Raw genomic sequence first — 20,391 nt, 5'->3', positions numbered from 1 at the left:
TTACTCTTGTGATTTAAGCATTTCTTCTGTGCTTAAATCCAATAAACATTTTTTAATGGCTGTGAAAAAAAAAAAAAAGAGAGAGAGAATCCCCAGGAGACTCCCCGCTGAGCATGGACCTCGACACAGGGCTCCACCTCACGACCCTGAGATCCTGACCTGAGCCAAAATCAAGAGTCCCCCGATTAACTGACTGAGCCACCCAGGCACCTTAACTTTTTATGCTTTACAGTGTAGCTTGGAGACTGTTCCATACCATACATACCTATCTCATTTTTTCCCCCTGTAAAATACGCCACCTAAAGAGAACTATTTATTCAGTTCCCTACTGGTGGATATTTTAGTGGGCTTTAGGTCTTGTTAATACACAGACTCCAGCAATGAATATCCTTGGATATAGCCAAAATATGGTTAAGTTTAAAAGAAGTCAGAATCCATATTTTATTTTATTTTAAGATTTTATTTATTTGACAGACGGAGATCACATGTAGGCAGAAAGGCAGGAAGAGCGAGAGGAGGAAGCAGGTTCCCCACTGAGCAGAGAGCCCGACGCGGGGCTCGATCCAAGAACCCTAGGATCACAACCTGAGCCAAAGGCAGAGGCTTTAACCCACTGAGCCACCCAGGCAGCCCCATATTTTATTTTTATAATGCATGTTTGTGTGTGTCTAAGTATACACCCATTGATAATAATTGGAATCTGTAGGAATTAGGAATACAAGGAATAAAAAGAACAAAGCCAGCATGTTTAAAGTGGGTTTTAAAAAAAGTGTCACCCACACAATAAAACCTTCCCAAAAGTTGTCTCCCAATATAGAAACAATCTCATCACCTTCTCTCAACTCTTGGTTCACACCTCGGTTATAGACAGAATATTCCTGCCTCTCGCTCCTGCATGCCTGCCTAGTGATCCTCCTGTCCGGCATGACCCAGCCCAACACCTGGCACATAGAAGGTGTTCAGTAAACACTTTTAGAATGAAGTTAACCCTCTAACCCCCAGTTTCCCTGTATATTTGGGAAAGCGGAGCTGCAGTTCACAGCCATCACGAGAAATTACCGAGTGGTGTGAATGTTCTTGAAAAAGACAAAACAGGTGCCTGGGCGGCTCAGTGGGTTAAGTACCTGCCTTAAGCTCAGTTCATGATCTGAGTCCATGGGTCTCCCTGCTCCATGGGGGATCTGCTTTTCCCTTTCCCTCTGCTTCTGCCTGCTGCTCCCACTGCTTATGTGGGTTCACTCTCTGTCAAATAAATAAATAAAATCCTAAAAAAGACAAAGATGAAACAGTATATAAAAATACTCAAGAATAATCACTTAATCTGAAATGTATCCTATGGGCTGACAAGGTCAAAATACCTGCAGTGTAGCCGGTTCAAAGGCCTGACGCAGCTTCCCCGTATGACACCAGCATGTTCAATTTGCTTCCAGACAAAAGAGGACAGAGCAGGAGGAATAGAGTTGTTAGCTGAGCAGAGTCCTGCTGTCATGTCTTCTAGATTCGAAACCATCTGGGCTTGTTCCCAATCCAGAAATAAACCATTTTTGAAAGGTTCTGCCCCCTGAGTTCCACGTCTGTTAAAAAGTTGGAGCCTTGGGGTGCCTGAGTGGCTCAATCCTTAAGGGTCTGCTTTCAGCTCAGGTCATGATCCCAGGGTCCTGGGATCAAGCCCCACATCGGGCTCTTTGCTCAACAAGGAATCCTGCTTCTGTCTCTGCCTCTGCCCCTGCTCATGTGCTCTCTCTTGCTCACTCTGTGTCTCTCAAATAAATAAATAAAATCTTAAAAAAAAAAAAAAAAGAGTTAAAGGATAATTCATTCAGGGGTGCCTGGCTAACTCAGTCAGTAAAACATGCAATGCTTGGTGGGGTGCCTGGGTGGCTCAGTGGGTTAAGCCGCTGCCTTCGGCTTGGGTCATGATCTTGGGGTCCTGGGATCAAGTCCCGCATCGGGCTCTCTACTAAGCGGGGAGCCTGCTTCCCTCTCTCTCTGCCTGCCTCTCCGACTACTTGTGATTTCTCTCTGTCAAATAAATAAATAAAATCTTTAAAAAAAAAAAAACATGCAACGCTTGGTCTCAGGAATTATGAGTTCAAGTCCCACACTGGGCATGGAGCCTATTTTGAGTAAATTAAAAAAAAAAAAAAAAAAAAGATTACTCTGGTTGCTGCTATATGGAGAATGAGGAGCTAGAATGGAGGTAGGGAAATCAGTGAGGAGGTTATCTGGTAGGAGGAAATAATGGTTGAAACTAGGGAATGGTAGCTGTGGAGACATGGTTCTCAACCATGGTGATTTTGTCCCTCCCTGTCCTTCCCCTACTACCCAGGCCAGGGACATTTGGTGTCAGCTGGAGACATTTTTGGTTGTCACAACCAGGAAGATGCTACTAGCATCTATTGGGGAAAGACCACAGATGCAGCCGAGCATCCAGCAGCAAAGCACTGGCCAGCTCTCAGAACAAAGAGTTGCCTAATCCAGAATGTCCAAAGTATGGCAGCTAAGAAACCTTGCTTTGGAGGAAGTGAGAAGTATCCGATGTGGGATGCCCTTTGAAACTGGAATGCATAGGGCGCCTGGGTGGCTCAGTCGGTTGGGCGACTTCCTTCAGCTCTGGTCATGATCCTGGAGTCCCAGGATCGAGTCCCACCTCAGCTTTGTGGGGAGTCTGCTTCTCCCTCTGACTTTCTCCCCTCTCATGTTCTCTCTCTCACTCTCAAATAAATAAATAAAATATATTAAAAAAAAAAAAAAAACCAAAACAAAAAAAGAAAAGAAACTAGAATGGAAATAATTTGAGTTTGGGTGTGGGGAATGAGAGAAAGAGGAATCAAGAGTGATTCTAAGCCTTTGGCCTGGACAACCGAGTGAATGAGGGTACTATTTACTGGGATGGGAAACTCTGAAGGAAGAACAGATTCTGGGTAGGGACAGGTGGTAAGTCATGAGTCTGTTTACGGATGGGCTGAATCAAAGATGCCTACTGGACACCCAGTGGTGATGTTACACAGGCAATTGGCTGTTTAGGCTTGAGTTCAGGAGAGATATGAGTGGGTGCTATCAACGTGGGAATCATCAGAAATAAAGGTTGGATTTTAAATCAGTAGATTACAAGAGATCACCTAAGAAGTGACTATAGACAGAGAAGGACTGAGCCCTGTGGACTTTCACATCTAGGAGTACGACCAGGACAGGAGGAGGAAGAAGCAGCCCAGGAGATGGGGAAGCAGCAGCAGGGAAGGAAGGGGAGAAAACCAGGTGAGGGTGGTGCCTGGGAGCCGAGGGAAGCAGGCACTACCAGCTGCCTCAAATACTGCTATAGGGTTACGGAGACAGAAACAGAATTGCCCACTGGAACTGCACGGCGAAGGTTAGCAGCAGCTTTGCCAAAGGCAGGTTCCATGGAGAGAGTTTAGGAGAGAGGAGGTGAGCAGTAGAAATAGGCAATGAGGAAAAGATAATTCTGAGTTGTGCCATTAAAAAAAAAAAAGCAACAGACTATGTACCAATAGTCAGAGGAGGATCGGAGGTCAAGGATGGAAAAATACAAGGCATTTGTAGGCTGAAGGAAAGATCTAGAAGAGAAGGGGAAATTGTCAATGTGGACCTCCATTGTATCCTTACTACTTTTCAGGAGCTGTGGTAGGCATTTTATTTTTTATATGGATTCCTCAATTGTACACCAAACCAATGAGGAAGATAATGCGGTCATCCCCATTTCCCAGAAGACAAATTGAGGCACGGAGAGGAAGGGTTAGTACATGGCCACGGTTTCATGACCAGTAAGTGGTGGAACTTGTCTATAACCAAGAGGTCTGACTCTGGAGCCCTTGTTTTCATTTTCTCCTTCATCTGAATTTATCTCTTATGGCAAGATATAACCACTAGCTAAATTTTATATCTGTCATCCTGTGTTATATCCCTTCAGAGGAAAACAAAACTATGGACCCTTCATAAATTTTTTTTTAAGATTATATTTATTTAGTTGACACAGAGAAATGCAGCTAGAGAGGGAACACTAGCAGGGGGAGTGGGAGAGGGAGAAGAAAGCTTTCTGCCGAGCAGGGAGCCCAATGAGGGCCTTGATCCCAGGATCCTGGGATCATGACCTGAGCCTCCCATGTGCCCCACTATGGACCCTTCAAGACTTGGCTGAAGCGAATCTTCTGGAATTTGTATCTGACTTCTCCCACCCCGACCCCCTCTGTTTTGGACCAAATATCTATCACCCACCACCCACCTAATGGCATCTGTTTACTTACCTGTCTGTGCTCCTCAAGGGCAGTGGCTGCGTCTAATTCATCTTTTTATCTCTGGCTGGCAGGACAGGCCCTCCAGCTATAAATACCTGTCAAGGAGTTGAATGGATGAATGACTGAAGGAATGTGAAGTTACTAGGAATGTTGGCAACCGTAAGACCGCAGAATATGGGCATCTAAATTTGCAAGCTGGGTACATACCGAAGTGCTCTCAAAAATCAGAGCACAGGGACGCCTGGGTGGCTCGGTTGGTTGAGCAGCTGCCTTCGGCTCAGGTCGTGATCCCAGCGTCCTGGGATCGAGTCCCATATCGGGCTCCTTTGCTCTGCAGGGAGCCTGCTTCTCCCTCTGACTCTGCTTTCCACTCTGTCTGCCTGTGCTCGCTCTCACTCTCTCTCTCACAAATAAATAAATAAATAAAATCTTTAAAAAAAAAAAAAAAAAAAAAAAAAAAAATCAGAGCACAGGGGTGCCTGGGTGGCTCAGTGGGTTAAGCCTTTGCCTTCAGCTCAGGTCATGATCTCAGGGTCCTGGGATTGAGCCCGGCATCATCGGGCTCTCTGCTCAGCAGGGAGCCTGCTTCCTCCTCTCTTTCTGCCTGCCTCTCTGCCTACTTGTGATCTCTGTCAAATAAATAAATAAATAATCTTAAAAAAAAAAAAAAAAGACTTCTTAAAAAAAAAAATTCAGAGTGCAGAGGACTCCCTGAGGAGTGGAGGCTTGTGGCTGAGGTGCTTGCTAGGGATGTAACTGCCCCCAGACCCTTTACTCAGCATGTCTGAGGCGGAGCCCAAAACTTAGTTTAAGAAGGTGCTTCCCTTTTCAAAGAATCCCATGCGTGTACTCTGTGGTCTTACCACTGGAAGGCACCAGGCAATCAGGAGACTTGGATTCCAGTTCACATTCCCCACTTAACGTGCGTGTGGATAGAGTTGCCAGATAAAATACTGCATATGCAATCTCTGAGGTCTGCTATATTAAAAAAAATTACTCGTTTATATGAAATTCAAATTTCACTGGGCCCCTACACGTTTATTTGCCAATCTGGCAACATTCCAACTGGGTGACCTTGGCCAAGCTACCTAATAACCCCTTCGATCTTCAGGATCCTTATTTATAAAATGGAGACATTTTTGAGCTTTCCTCATGGTCATGAGGATTAAATAAGGTCTTTAAAGTGCTTCGTCAGCGGATGGCACATGCTAAGCGCCCAATAAATGAGTTAGAATTTACAACATTTAGGGTGCCAAGTGGCTCAGTGGTTAAGCCGCTGCCTTCGGCTCAGGTCATGATCTCAGGGTCCTGGGATCGAGTCCCGCATCGGGCTCTCTGCTCAGCAGGGAGCCTGCTTCCTCCCCTCTCTCTCTCTCTGCCTGCCTCTCTGCCTACTTGTGATTTCTCTCTGTCAAATAAATAAATAAATAAAATCTTTAAAAAAAAAAAAAAGAATTTACAACATTTATTTTAATTTCCTTTTCTCCCAGAGCATTAAAATACAATCTATCAAATTAGATTTACACACAACTTCTCAGAAACGCATCAGGTAAATGGTCAGTTAATGTGAGTCTGGGCAAATGGTGGGATGGGAACTATGGAGAGATCTAGTCAGCCCTGAGCCCCAAAGACAGGGTTAATGGAGGACTTCCACAGTCTCATTCAGCTGCTAATTTCTCAGTCAGATCTTGGAGTTTTCCCAAATCAGCCAGCCAGTAAAGATGTGATCCTTCCAGAAACCAGTAGGTGGGAGTGTGTACATTTGGGGACAGAAGTAGGATTCGGCAGGATCGGTCAAATGATACCGCAGCTTTTTCCCGTTTGTTTATAGAACAATGTTAGGTTTGAGAAAGCTCTGGGCCAGGCACTGTTCAAGAGGAGAGTCACTGCGGCCCACAAAACTGCCGACTACATCACCCTATAGAGGACCCCGCCCTTATAGGCAGATTTGGGCGTACACTGTGTAGAAAGAAAAACAGACTCTGTACGTTGAAAGACAGCAAAAAGCCCAAAGCGGGGCACCTGGCCGGTTAGTCAGTAAAAGACTCCCTCTTGGTCTCTGGGTTGTTGTGAGTTCAAGCCCCACGTGGGGTGTGGAGAGGACTTAAAAATAAAATCTTAGGGCGCCTGGGTGGCTCAGTGGGTTAAAGCCTCTGCCTTCGGCTCAGGTCATGATTCCAGGGTCCTGGAATCGAGGCCCGCATCGGGCTCTCTGCTCAGCAGGGAGCCTGCTTCCTCCTCTTTCTCTGCCTGCCTCTCTGCCTACTTGTGATCTCTCTCTGTCCAATAAATAAATAAAAATCTTTAAAAAAAAAAAAAAGGAAAAAAAATAAAATAAAATCTTAAAAAAAAAATTAAAAAAAAAAAAAAAAAAGCCAAAGCAAGTAACAGGCCAAAAGAAAAAAATCTGCAGACTGTATTAACAAAGAACTTCAGAATGTATAAAGGTGTTCCACCAATCATTAAACCAAAGACCCATAAAAAGCCCATAAAACCTTAAAAGAAAAGTGGGTGCCCCGGATGCCTGGGTGGCTCAGTCGCTAAGCATCTGCCTTTGGCTCAGTTCATGATCCCAAGGTTCTGGGATCGAGCCCCGCATAGGGCTCCTTGCTTTTCCCTCTCGCACTCCCTCTGCTTGTGTTCCCTCTCTAGCTGCATTTCTCTCTGTCAACTAAATAAATATAATCTTAAAAAAAGAAGAAGAAGAAGAAAAGAGAAAGACGGGTGGCCGATATGAAGAAACAACTCACATAAGATATGCAAATGGCCAATATACATACAAAAAAAGATTAATCTGTCTAGCAACAGGGAAATAGAAATCGAAACAAGACTGTAGGGAGGTTCCGCCTTATTTTCCTAGGACTATTATGGGGAATAACTTAGTATTCATTGAGCATCTATTCTGTGCCAAGAATTGTGCTAAGAGCTTTCTAAACATTAACTTAGCGTTTAATTTGTACAAGAACCTTGAGAGGGAAGAACAAAGGGAATTTCCATTCTACCTACAGAGCACTCAGGCTTGGGAAGGTTTGAGACTTGCCTTGAACACACTCAGCTGGGACGGTCAGAGCAGGGTTCGGACTCAGGTTTGTGTGGCTCCCAGTCCTTCCTCTCCCCACACTGCTTTTTCTAAGACTTCGGTCCAAGCAACATCTAAATGCTTGCATGTGGTGTTTTGGAGAAGGTGCTGGAAGCCAGAGAGGAGCAGACAAAGAAAAACAAACAAAAAGCTCCAAAAATCAAACGGGCTTGGGAGGAGGCCTGGCGAAGCAGCGTTCTTTGGCAGAGCGAGCAAAGCTGGGATTTGGGACCAGGCGAGAGGGAGAGGGGCGGCTGGAGGCCCACTGGGGGGCGGGGAACCAGTTCACGGCCGCATTCAAAGCAGGATGGAGTCTGGCTGGCCTGAAGGTTCACAGCCTTAGAGGGAGAACCTGAGGAATCTGTTTGTCAGTCCACTGCATGCTGAGTTGCAATTCTTATTTCTAAACCTTCCAGGCCAGAGTCCGCATCTCCCTCCCCCACCCTCGCACCTGCTGGCAGCAGGGGGGCTCCGATGAATGGACAAGTTCCACGGATTCTTGCCCCTTCCCCCACATTTTACATAGCCAAGACCAGGGACAAAAGGCGCCTGAGGTCTGGGCTCCCTCCTTGGGCTCTTGCCAGCTCCGGAGAGTGCTAGACAGCTGGAGCCATGCTCCGCGCCGCACCATTTACAGTTTTTACAGCTTCCCCATTGTCAACGCCACTCCCCTCTTTCCCACCCGGCCCTGGACTCTCGTCCACGAGACCCCCGGACCCTCGTCACAGTTGAGGGTACTTGTCTGGAGGTTCAGGGTACTTGCCGGGGAAACGGGGCCAAGGCAGGAATAGCAACGGGGACACCAGGCTCAAGTCCCCAGGCTAGAATGCGGCAGCGGCGGCGGAAGGAGCAGGCCCTTTGTCCTAGGACAGAACGTCCCACCCAGCAGCCGCCATGCTAGTAGCCTCCAGCATCTCGGTTCCAGGCCTCACGTGGGGACTGTCCTGGAGGATGTTGGTCCCTATCTTTTTGCTAGGCTTCCTAATCTGCTCATAAATGCAGCCACTATTTATTAAGAACTGAGAACGGCGCTGAGTGCCTTTATATCTGGTCCCTTAGGTGAATCTCAAAACAACCCAGGTGAGTATGAGCCACATTTTCCAGGTGAGGCAAGGGCTGAGAGGCGAGGCTTGCCCCAAGCCTCCACGCAGTCAGGGGCCGTCAGCTACCAGCAGCAGCGCAAGATATGAGCCCAGGTCTTTCCCCTCACTCCCTACTCCCTACTCCCTACCCCCTACCCCATACCTTGAGTGTAAGTCTGAGGACGCTCCCGGTAACCCCTACCTCACGTTCTCCTGCACAACTCCTCAGACTCTATTGTTTACATGTTTACCAACTAGCTCCAAAATCAGGCCATCACCCTGACCCTTCCTGGGGCATCAGGACTGACCCCACCTGAGCACCCCTTGCCCTCCCAAGATGGCCTCCTGAAGAGCCCACATTTTGTTTCAAACACTAGGTCTGCAGGGCAGGCCAGGAAAAGGGATAGTTCTTCCTCACCTCTGTGAGAAGCCCTGTCAAGATTCGACCATGGCTCTGGGATTTGCTGCCCCCTGACCCTCTTTCATTTCTTTCAGGCCCTGCCTCTGTGGACAGGGCCTAGCTTCAGTCAAAATGAGTGCTGATTGATTCTCACTGGCATGTTCCACCTCTTCTGATAGTTCACAAAGTGCCTCCAACTTCCTAGGTCACGGGCCAACACATCAAAAGGCACCCTGCGGGGAGAGGAAGGATGACTCTGCACCTTGGCCCCCTCCTGCCTCCCACGGAAGAGCTGAAGTCTAGTCCCGGATGTCGTGGCCAGCAGCAGCCCTGCCAGTCCTCAGGATCCTCAAGGATCCCGTCCTCAGAAGCCACTTCGTCACAATAAGTCCACGTATGCACAGAGCAAAAGACAACATGAGGTGCTTCCTTTGTTCATTGACCGAAACCCAGAAATAAATACGTAAGTGTATACTTACCTATATATTATGTTCTTTGACTAAGCAATTTCACCTCATGAATCTTATAGAAATGTTTGCACAATATGTGCAAATATGTCTCCTGCACATTGTGTATAATACAAAACTACTGGAAACAACCTAAATGTCCAGTTCCAAGGGATTGCTTAAATACATGAATATAATCCCTACGATGAAATATTCTGTAGCTGGCGCGCCTGCGTGGCTCAGATGGTTAAGAGCCTGACTCTTGGTTTGGACTCAGGTCAGGACCTCAGCGTCGTGGGACTGAGCCCTGCCTCCTCCTCTGGCTTGGGATCCTTTCCTTCTTCTTCTTCTTCCCCTTCTGCCTCTCCCTGACGCATGCTCGTGCTTGTGTGCACTCTCCCTCTCAAAAACAAACAAACAAAATATATGTATACACACACACACACACACACACACACATATATATATATTCTGCAGTTATTAAATGTGTGAAGTAATTGGGACACCTGGCCGGCTCAGTCAGTAGAGCATGTGTCTTTTTTTTTTTTTTTTTTTTAAAGATTCCATTTATTTATTTGAGAGAGAGAGAGAGAGAGAGTGGGCATGAGAAGGGGGAGGATCAGAGGGAGAAGCAGAAGCAGACTCCCTACCAAACAGGGAGAGACTCGATCCCGGGATTCCAGGATCATGATCTGAGCCAAAGGCAGTCGCTCAACCAACAGAGCCACCCAGGTGCCCGAGCATGTGACTCTTGATCTCAGGGTGGTCAATTAGAGCCCCATACTGGGTACAGAGATTACTAAATAAATAAAGTCTTTATATATATACACACACACACATACACGTATATATGTGTGTGTGTGTATGGAATACCTGGGAATTAAAAAAAAAAATCCCGAGGCCCAGGTTGTACTCCAGATTATATCACAATTTCTTGGGGTGGGAGGGTGGCACTTCTTTTTTTAACCTCTTCAGGTGATTCCTACGAGTGGCCAACTTGGGAAATACCACCTTAAAGAAACAGACGATAGGGGCGCCTGGGTGGCTCAGCCTGGGTGGCTCAGCAGGTTAAAGCCTCTGGGTTCTGGAATGGAGCCCAGCATTGGGCTCTCTGCTCAGCAGGGAGCCTGCTTCCTCCCCTCTCTCTCTGCCTGCTTCTCTGCCTACTTGTGATCTCTGTCTGTCAAATAAATAAATAAAATCTTAAAAAAAAAATCCAGAAGGAAGGAAAGATTGACAAAGGAAAATGAGGTTGTAAATGCTTCACATGGAATTGAAACCCATACTACCTGCCCTTCTTCTGGAAAAAGAAAGGGTCTGGGTCACCTGGAATTATTCCTGCACTTCTGTCAGCATAGCCCTTAGCGATACCAAACTTTCTGATGGCACCTGAAGTATTCTAGAAGTTGATCGCTTCACTTCTGGAGATCAAGTCGCCAGGGCAGAAATGAAAGAAAAAGTCCATGTTGCTGCCGTATTCCAGAGGCCATGAGCTGCCCCCTTGTTAGCACACTGGGAGCACAGATAAAGCGCTTTGCACAGGGCTTGACGCGGTAGAGGCACTCAGAAACCGGTAGCTTATTCATTTTCAGGAACGGAAGGAGAGATGAGCCCTGAGCACCCCGCAGTTGGACATTCTACCGCACAATCCACCCAAAGGAGCCCCAGCAGCAAACATTGACATCTCTCTCTCTCTCTCTTTTTTCAAGTAATCGCTCTACCCAACGAAGGGCTTGAACACAAGACCCTGAGATCAAGAGTCAGAGGCTCTACTAACTGAGCCAGCCAGGTGCCCCCACACCATCACTTCTTAGGGACATTTGGGGCTGGACGATAACTGTGATGAGCCCTCCCTGTCCCACCGGAGGAAGGGTCTGCGGGACCAAAGTCGTCCAGGATCACTCTGTTTGGAGGTGATAGAACACGTTAAGAGATTGTGCCAAAATGTGGTTCTGGAAGACCTGAAGTGGAGCCCACACCATGAAGGAAAAGGAAACTACCTCTGAGCCCAAGGGAAGTGTCAGAGGCTTTGGGCGTTTTCTGGGCACTGCAGATGGATCCGGCAGAGGACCCCTCCCATTTTCCACTCCCAAACCTTCCATTCCCTCCTCCCTCAAAACAAGTGCTGCTTAACCTGGTGTTCACAGCTGTTTCCCGGCCTGGCAGCCAAGTGGATCTTCCCACCTCACAGGATTGGGTTCGGGTCTTACTCTTTTTCCCTTCTCTTGAAAAAGGAAGGTGCCCTTGGGCATTGTCTGTTGTTTCTTCTTACCCTTTTCACACCCCTTGAATTGAACTGGCAAAAAACAGGGATTTACTGACCCCACCCCACCCCACCCCCCCTGCACCGTGAGATATAGCAGCGAGGGGGGATCACATCAGTCCCGGAGGGTCTGTCTTGGGTCATCCATGGCTCCTTCCACTTGGAATCCCTGCTCTGTCATCCGTGTCTCCTGGGCAGGGTGGCTCCCATGACACCTTCTCAGGAAGCCTCCACAGGTCTCAGCTTCTGGGTCCTCTTGGCGCTTGCACACCTTTACTGCATGGCTTACCGTAGTCTGTACTTGGGTTATAGCCATGGGTATGTGTGTCTCCCCGACTAGACCGAGCATTTCCTTGAAGACAGAAACAATCTTTTGCTTATCTTTGTATTCTTCAAGCACTGAACACAGTGACTGACATATTAAAAATATATTTATGTAGTTGTTTGCTTGTACTCTTTACAAAAAAAGATTTGAGGTCTCTTATTTAAAATACCTATACAATTGCAGAAATGGGGCTGAAGAAATATGAGGGTAAGGAAATCCTAGAATGAGAGCCAATAATAATCATAAAAATAATGACAATAGGGCGCCTGGGTGGCTCAGTGGTTAGGCCGCTGCCTTCGGCTCGGGTCATGATCTCAGGGTCCTGGGATCGAGTCCCGCATCGGGCTCTCTGCTCAGCGGGGAGCCTGCTTCCTCCTCTCTCTCTCTCTGCCTACTTGTGGTTTCTCTCTGTCAAATAAATAAATAAATAAATCTTAAAAAAAAAAAAAAAAAAAAATAATGACAATACCAGGGCACCTGGTTTGGTTGGTTGACTGAGTGTCCGACTCCTGATTTTGGCTCAGGTCATGATCTCAGGGTCGTGGGCTCTGCACTCTGCAGGGAGTCTGCTGCTTTCTCTCCACTCCCCCTCTGCCCCTCCCCTCACTCATGCTCTCTTTAAAAAAAAAAAAAAAAAAAAAAAACTTAAAAAAAAAAGAAATAATATTTGAGTGCTTAGTAGAAGCTGAGTACTGTTCTAATTGATTTATTATTTTTAATTTTTTTTAAAGATTTTATTTTATTTGACAGAGATCACAAGTAGGCAGAGAAGCAGGCAGAGAAAGAGGAGGAAGCAGGCTCCCTGCCAAGCAGAGAGCCAGATGGGGTCTGGATCCCAGGACCCTGGGATCATGACCTGAGCTGAAGGCAGAGGCTTAACCCACTGAGCCACCCAGGTGCCCTTGTAATAACTATTTTAAGGGCCAACTAAAACTGACTGAGCTTTTTCTCTGCGCTCACTGCTGTACTAAATGCTTTCTTTGCATTTCCTTATTTAATCCTTATCACAATCTGTGAGGTAATTATCATCATAATCACCATTTTACGGGTGAGGAAACTGAGCTTTGGAGAGGTGAATTTGTTCCTGGGGGTAGAGCTGGTTTTAAGCTCAGGCTTATTAGATTCTGAAGTCAGTACCTTTTTTTTTTTTTTAAGATTTATTTCTTTATTTTATTTTATTATTATTATTTTAAAAGATTTTATTCATTTATTTGACAGACAGAGATAACAAGTAGGCAGAGAAGCAGGCAGAGAGAGAGGAAGGGAAGCAGGCTCCCTGCTGAGGGGCTTGATCCAGGACCCTGGGATCATGACCTGAGCTGACGGCGGGGGCTTTAACGCACTGAGCCATCCAGGTGCCCCAAGATTTATTGATTTATTTATTTGAGAGAGAGAGAGAAAGAGAAAATGCGGGGGGGGGGGGGCAGAGGGAGAGGGAGAGAAGCAGACTCCCCGCTGAGCAGGGAGCTGGCCCAGGGCTGGATCTCAGGAATCTGAGATCATTACCTGACCCAACATGAAGAGTCAGAGACTCAACAACTGAGCCACCCACTAGCCCCTAAAGCCAGAACTTTTATTTATTTATTTATTTTTTTAAAGTTTTTATTTATTTATTTGACAGACAGAGATCAGAAGCAGGCAGAGAGAGAGGAGGAAGCAGGCTCCCCGCAGAGCAGAGAGCCCGATGCGGGGCTCGATCCCAGGACCCCGGGATCATGACCTGAGCCGAAGGCGGAGGCTTTAACCCGCTGAGCCACCCAGGCGCCCCAAAAGCCAGAACTTTTAATCTAAATCTCTACAGCCTCAGAAATTCTGAATACAGTGGCATCTGGCTGATTTGGTAGAGCATGAGACACTTGATCTTGGGTCATGAGTTGGAACCCCACAGTGGGCATGGAGTTTACTTAAATAAGAAAAAAAGAAAAATTCTTTTAAAAATTATTTATTTAGGGACGCCTGGGGTGGCTCAGTTGGTTAAGCAGCTGCCTTCGGCTCAGGTCATGATCCCAGCCTTCTGGGATCGAGTCCTGCATCCGGCTCCTTGCTCGGCAGGGAACCTGCTTCTCCCTCTGCCTCTGCCTGCCATTCTGTCTGCCTGTGCTTGCTCTCTCGCCCTCTCTCTCTGATAAATAAATTAAAAAAATTTATTTATTTATTTGAGAGAGACACACAGCAAGAGAGGGAACACAAGTGGGGAGAGCAAGAGAGGGAGAAGCAACCTTCCCACTGAGCAAGGAGCCCAATGTGGGGCTCATCCTGGGATCATGACCGAGCCGAAGGCAGATGCCCAATGACTGAGCAGAAATTCAGTCGCCCCAGAAAAATCTGACGCCCCAGAAATTCTGAATACAGATGGCTCTAACCAGTAGTTCTCTTCTTTTCCAAATCTTTTTATTTACAAAAAGAATGTGCTCTTGAGATGCCTGGGTGGCTCAGTGGGTTAAGCATCTGCCTTCAGCTCAGGTCATGATCCCAGGGTCCTGGAATCGAGTCCCACATCAGGCTCCTTGCTCAGCGGGGAGCCTGCTTCTCCCTCTGCCTGCCGCTCCTCTTGATTGTGTTCTGTCTCTCTCTGACAAATAAATAAATAAAGTCTTTTTTTTTTTTTTTAAATTTGACAGATCACAAGTAGGCAGAGAGGCAGGCAGAGAGAGAGAGAGGAGGAAGCAGGCTTCCCGCTGAGCAGAGAGCCTGATGTGGGGCTCGATCCCAGGACCCCGAGACCATGACCTGAGCCGAAAGCAGAGGCTTTTAACCCACTGAGCCACCCAGGTGCCCCTAAATAAATAAAGTCTTAAAAAAATAAAGGGATTGTGGTAAACAGTGCTTACTGAACTGAAGTGAGCAAATTAAAAAAGGCACCTCTTCCCACAAACATGCTCACCAGGATTTCTCCCTATTAGTTTCTCTTTAATGTTTTCCAGACTTTTCTTGTCCCTAAGACGTATAGACGCATATCGACTAGATAGATTTTTGCAAAAATGGGATCAGAAAATACATTTACTCTGGACTCCCTCTTTAACTTAGCTATCTTCCCAGGTGGGTTTATGCAGCTCTATTTACACATTAGAAGAAAGTATCACAACTGATAACTTACTCCTTTCTTCTTAAAATATTCTCTCTTGAGGGACACCTGGGGTGGCTCAGTAGGTTAAGCACCTGCCTTTGGTTCAGGTTATGATCCCAGGGTTTGGGGATCCAGCCCCCCATTCAGGCTCCCTGCTCAGCATAGAGCCTGCATCCGCCTCTCCTAATGCCGTTCCCCCTGCTAGTACTCTCTGTCAAATAAATAAAATCTTTAAAAATTTTTTTTTTCTCTCTTGATTTTTCCTTTGCGTCTTTGTTTCTCCGCTCCAGCAGACGCTGTGGGGGTGGTGCCTTTTCTTTCCTTCCTCCTGTTCCTCCTGTCTTCCTCCATTATCCGTTATCCCTTCCACTCCCTCGGCTTTAGATCTTATCTGAAAGCCAACAACTCCCAGACTTCACTCTTTACCTGGAACTTGGCAATTTTCCGTATTTTCAGTTTGCTTTGTTGTTAGTTTTAAGCCTGTTCAAAACACACTCGGAGGATGTGTGTTTGTATTTGCTTGCACTTACAAAAAGAAACTCAGGAAGGAAACTAATGAAAGTGCTTACCTGAGTGGCGGGTGGGTGGTGGGAGTGGAGGGAATTGGAAATAAGCTAACCAAAACCAAGGGCATGGGGTTTGAGATTAAGAACAGAATGGACACCTGGGTGGCTCAGTTGGTTAAGCAGCTGCCTTCGGCTCAGGTCATGATCCCAGCGTCCTGGGATCGAGTCCCACATCAGGCTCCTTGCTCAGCAGGGAGCCTGCTTCTCCCTCTGCCTCTGCCTGCCATTCTGTCTGCCTGTGCTCGCTCTCTCCCCCTCTCTCTCTCTGATAAATAAATAAAATCTTTAAAAAAAAAAAAAAAAAAAAAAAAAAAAAAGAACAGACTGATTGGGTGACCTTGGGTTCATCCTCTTTTCAGTTGAAACGGAGGCGATAGAAGAAATGCGTTGAACTCCTCTGGTAGAGGACTGCGGGGCCAGGCTGTTCTAGTTGGAAACCTGAGCTTTTCCCTTTGGAGTCAGGGGAGGGGCTGTTATATACCAGGCTTCTGTGCTCTCCTGGTAAATTCGTAAATTCGCTAAGGACCAGCTGCTGTGTGAAGCCTGTCACCAAGGGCACCTAGCAAAAGCCCTGCATACGAAGTAAGTGTCAACCCATGTGACCAGTGACCTTGCCCACCAGGCACCTTTCCAACACTGTCCTGTCTGCCCCGTGCCTAAATGGGAATGCTGCTTGTGGCTAAGTTTCCTTCCTCTCTGCTCCTATAAAGTGATGCTCCCACTTCCCAACTCTTAAATATTTCACTTTTTCTATTATAAAACTTATGAAATACACCAAAATTGAGAGAATAGCATAATGAATCACCCAGAATGAATGGTAAAACAAACCCGATTCAGTAATAATTATCAGTACTTTGACATTTGTAGCTCACCTTTTCTCTTCTTTCCCTCCAGTTTTTAAAAAGCAAATACCCGAGGTCCTATCATTTCCTGCCTCAGTTCTCACACATCTATCTGAAAATTTAGGACATATTTTACTCATCACTTTGTAAAAATTAACATTAATTCCTTCATATATGCTAAGCCACAGTCTATATTCAAACTTACTACCAAAATAAATGACCTTATTAATTAATTTTTAAAAAGATTTTATTTATTTCCCAGAAAGAGAGAACACAAGCAGGTAGAGTAGCAGGGTGAGGGAGAGGGAGAAGCAGGGGTAGCCTGACGCAGAGCTCGAACCCAGGACCCTGCGGTCATGACTTGAACCAAAGGCAGACACTTAACCAACTGAACCACCCAGGAGCCCCAGTAAATGTGACTTTAAAGCTACAGATAATTCCAGATTGGAGCTGCAAATGAAACCAGAGAAGCCAGCAACAACCTCACAGCCTGCTTGGCACAGGTCTCTGAGCAAGTCCAGTGTCCAGGAGTGAGGGGCTCAAAAAACACTTGTTCCTTTCCTTGGTAATAGCAATTAAGGGCCACTCTTCTGGAGCACTCTGTGTGTCCCCACCTGGACTGGGGCTTCTGACTGCAAGAGACCACCTTAGCCCTTTCTGTGTCTTCCACAGCACTGAGCATAATGTCTAAGAGCGTAGATGCTCTACCCGTTGTGATTTGAATTGATAATCATATCTCCCTGGTATTAAATGTTTCTTCACAGCCAAGAAGTGACATGACTGTTTAATTCAGTCATTGGACTAAAGTGGATATCGTCCCCATTTCACAGATGAGGAGACTGGGGGTCAGCCCTTAACTAGGAAGTAGAGGAGCTCAGAGTCAACTCAGGTTGGCCAGACTCCAGAGTCGGAGTTGTTATGTGAGTTTGGTAATGCCAAGGGACTCTGGGCAGAGGCAGAGAGGGGGTAGAAGGGAAGAGTGGTAGGGAGGAAGGGGGGAGAAGAGAAGGAACATAGAAAAAAAAGAAAGGACACCAGGAGATTATGATGTCATAGAGTAACTGTCAGCAGTTGGATGTAAGGTCTTCGTGTATGTACATATGAGTAAATGTACATATGTACATATGAGTAAATGAACAACAGAATAAAGAAATGATTGAATGAATGATGGACTAATATATAAGTTATTTAGTAAGGCACCAAGTGGATAAATTAATTGAATGGAGAGGGATGAATTCTTTAAATCTCTGTAGAGAATGAGTAGTACAGCTAAATGGAATAAGAGGGTTGTTGGCTGAGCCTTTATCATTGGACCTGTGCTAAGGATTTCATAAGCCGTTTTTCATGTAATCCTCGTAGTAAGCTCTCCAGTATTATTCTCATCATTTTTTAAGTGAGGAATTAGGCCTGGAGAGAGGAGAAAACTTGTTCAGCTGCGCACAAGGCAGCGCTGGAATTTCAACCGAACCGTCACACCACACAGCTCAGGCTGCTCACGGCCCAGCCAGCGCTCAACAGATGCTCAAATATTTTTTGTAAATGATGCAAATACAGGTGACACCCCCCCAAACACATTTATACAAGCCCTGGACAGCTATACATTTAAACCCAGTTAATTACTTATCTCAGTTCATTATTTAAAGGAAGCTTTTCTATTGTATGTCCCTTTATAAGTGAAGGATTACTCCCGACTCATCTACTTCCTAAATCAGTCTTCAGATTTTTGTTCCAAGCAAGGTACATATTAACTAAAGATGTCTACTTGTAGGCTTTGGTTTAATTATTGCTGGGAATCTGGGATTTTTGGTGTTCGGACATCTGATGACTAAGATTTCAATTCTGTAATACCTAATTTTAACAGTTTATTTTATTTATTTATTTTTTAAGATTTTAGTTATTTATTTGACAGACAGAGATCACAAGTAGGCAGAGAGGCAGGCAGAGAGAGAGAGAGAGAGAGAGAGAGAGAGAGAAAGGGAAGTAGGCTCCCTGCTGAGCAGAGCTGGGGCTGCTGATGGAGCGGGCTCCATCCCAGGACCCTGAGACCATGACCTGAGCCCAAGGCAGGGTCTTAACCCACTGAGCCACCCAGGCGCCCTAATTTTAACAGTTTAAATAAAGGTAAATTAAACTTTACCAAATCTAGAATCCATTAAAGAAAAGCAGGTATGGTCAGTATATGTAAACATAAAAAGATTTCTTCAGGATAAAAACTACCATAAGCAAAATCCAATTATGAACCACAAAATCAGAAGTAACATTTAAAAAAAATAATTTTATTTATTTATTTCACAGAGAGAAAGAGGGAGAGAGAGAGAACAAGCAGGGGGGAGTTGCAGGCAAAGGGAAAGGGAGAATCAGGCTATCTGCTGAGCAGAGAGCCCAACATAGGGCTCAAACCCAGGATGCTGGGACCATGACCTAGGCCGAAGGCAGACGTTTAACTGACTGAGCCACCCAGCTGTCCCTATTTTTTTTTGTTTTTAAATATTTTATTTTTAAGTCTCCCTAAATCCAATTTGGGGCTCGAACTCACAACCCCAAGATCAAGAGTCAAGTGCTTTACTGACTGAACAAATCAGGTGCTCCCAAAAAAGGCATTTTTGGTAATTCCTACCATGGACCAAAGGTGATCTTTATACAAAACTCTCATAAACAGTAAAAGAAAAAAAGGTTTGTAATCAATAGCAAAATGGGCAAAGGATAGTCATGGGGAACAAAACGTAAATTGTCCAAAAATATATGAAAAATGCCCTCTCTTACTCATAATGGAAAAATGTAAATTAAAAGCACATGGAGGAAGTAATTTTTCATCTATTAAAGTGGTAAAGATAAAAAAGTGCTAATGCATTGAGCTGGCTAAGCAGTAGGGAGACTGCCTCTCACACTTCGTTCTGGGGGCAATAAATTGGTATAACTTCTAGGGAGGGAATTTTTTAATAATTTTTTATTAACATATAATGTATTTTTATCCCCAGGGGTACAGGTCTGTGAATCGCCAGGTTTACACACTTCACAGCACTCACCATAGCACATACCCTCCCCAATGTCCATAACCCCACCACCCTCTCCCTATGCACCTCCAACCCTCAGTTTGTCTTGTGAGATTAAGAGTCTCTTAATGGTTTGTCTCCTTCCCAATCCCATCTTGTTTCATTTATTCTTTTCCTACCCCCAAACCCCCCACATTGCCTCTCAACTTCCTCATATCAGGGAGATCATATGATCATTGTCTTTCTCTGATTGACTTATTTCACTCAGCATAATACCCTCTAGTTCCATCCACGTCATCACAAATGGCAAGACTGCATATCTTTTGATGGCTGCATAGTATTTAGGGAGGGAAATTCGGAAAATCTATACAGATTACGACAGTACACTTTGGAAGGATAGCTATACCCACATACATGCAACATTTCCCATTGTAGCTTGGTTTAAGAGCAAAAGATAGAAATGACCTTAAGGTTCAATGGTAGAGGACTGGATAGGACATTATATTAATTCATAAAATGTAGTTCCTGCTCCATCTGCATATGTACTAGTGCATTTACTACTGGCCACACGTGGTTACAGAACATTTGAAACGTGGCCAGTCCTACATGAGATTTGCTTCAAGTGGAAAACACACTGACTTTTGAAGACTTGGTACAAAGAAAGAATGCAAAGTATTTCATTAATAAATCTTTATATCAAAAATAATTTTTATGTTGATTTCCTATCAAAATGGCAATATTTCAGATATGCTGGTTTAAATAAAATATATTGTTAAAATTCATTTCACCTGTCCAGTTCAATGATCCCTCTGTCCATTCAATTAAAGTCTTCTATCTTTAATGTGGCTACTAGAAAATGTAAAAGTATGATATGCCCCTCTCATTACATTTTACTGGACATTGGGGACTCTCTCGAAGAAAAAATAAAGGGAGAAAAGCAAGGTGTGTAAGAGGGTTTAGCATACAAACGTTTGTGCTTCAAAGAAAGGAAAAAAGCACTGTCTCAGAGATTTGCTTGTTTATGCATATTTCTGGAATGATACCCTAGAAACAACATTGGCTGCTTCTGGAGAGG

At 45.3% G+C, this 20,391-nt stretch overlaps 1 long non-coding RNA gene across 1 annotated transcript; it reads left to right on the top strand.

The window, feature by feature from the left end:
* The first annotated feature begins 7,265 nt into the window (after nt 1–7,265).
* Nucleotides 7,266–9,292, top strand: LOC131835383 (uncharacterized). The gene is made up of 2 exons (XR_009355169.1): nt 7,266–7,339; nt 9,020–9,292. It is a non-coding gene; the product is annotated as an uncharacterized LOC131835383 (long non-coding RNA).
* The last annotated feature ends 11,099 nt before the right edge of the window (nt 9,293–20,391 follow it).

The sequence above is a fragment of the Mustela lutreola genome, chromosome 7 (genome assembly GCF_030435805.1).
Source record: "Mustela lutreola isolate mMusLut2 chromosome 7, mMusLut2.pri, whole genome shotgun sequence".
NCBI lineage: Eukaryota > Metazoa > Chordata > Mammalia > Carnivora > Mustelidae > Mustela > Mustela lutreola.
Note: the sequence above shows the minus strand (reverse complement) of the source record. Positions and strands in the feature narration are given on the sequence as shown.